Consider the following 748-nt stretch of genomic DNA (forward strand, 5'->3'; position numbering starts at 1 on the left):
TGTGCCAGCAGGGAGATCCTGTATTGGCTCAGTTGGTTTCACAGAACCACATGCTCTGCCTGACACAGGATTGGAGAGGAGTTAAATACGGAAAAGCTAAAGTGTAACAGTACTGCTGGAGGACGAGTTTCATAGTGAGGTTTAACCTGACACTTGGAGCACTGGTATGGACAGGTATAGACTGGCATTCAGTGGTACTGTACTTCGTTGCTGATTGTTTGGGAGACAAAGAACAAGTCATCTTCTCTTTGCCAGAACACATCCACAAAAAGTCACCAGTGTGTAGTCAAAGAAATTAGCATAACATTCGAGTTTCCTCTTAAGGCCTTAGAGCAACAATTGGTTGATTGTACAGCACAGTTGTACTTTAGCAGGGAGCAGAAGACTCTGCTCTCACTGTATCACATAATTTCTACCTCATTTGCAAATGACATAGGACATATATATTAATTAATAGTCATATATTTTAATTTTGTGGTAAATGGTGTGTCCTAAACAAAATACAAACAAATGATTCTTACCTGACTTCCATTGCAGAATTGGTGGTGAGGCTGTTTTGCAGCTCTGCTGTTGCTGGTGACCATCTTTCTCCTTTGCTCTCCTTTTTTTGTCTTCTGTGGCATGTACAGTTCCAGTAGTTTTAGCTGTAGTTCACTGCTAGCAAGGTACCAGTTTTATAATTCTGTATCATTTGGGTAGAAAGAAATCAGCCTCTTGGCTAAGGTATTCACTTGGACTATGGAAGAGT

The 748-nt window shown here is 40.8% G+C and overlaps 1 protein-coding gene across 2 annotated transcripts in view; it reads left to right on the forward strand.

The window, feature by feature from the left end:
- The window catches only part of GPAM (glycerol-3-phosphate acyltransferase, mitochondrial), a 28,164-nt gene that overhangs the window by 3,744 nt on the left and 23,672 nt on the right, over window positions 1–748 (forward strand). The window lies entirely within an intron of this gene.

This window comes from Geospiza fortis, unplaced genomic scaffold (assembly GCF_000277835.1).
Source record: "Geospiza fortis unplaced genomic scaffold, GeoFor_1.0 scaffold130, whole genome shotgun sequence".
NCBI classification, from domain to species: domain Eukaryota; kingdom Metazoa; phylum Chordata; class Aves; order Passeriformes; family Thraupidae; genus Geospiza; species Geospiza fortis.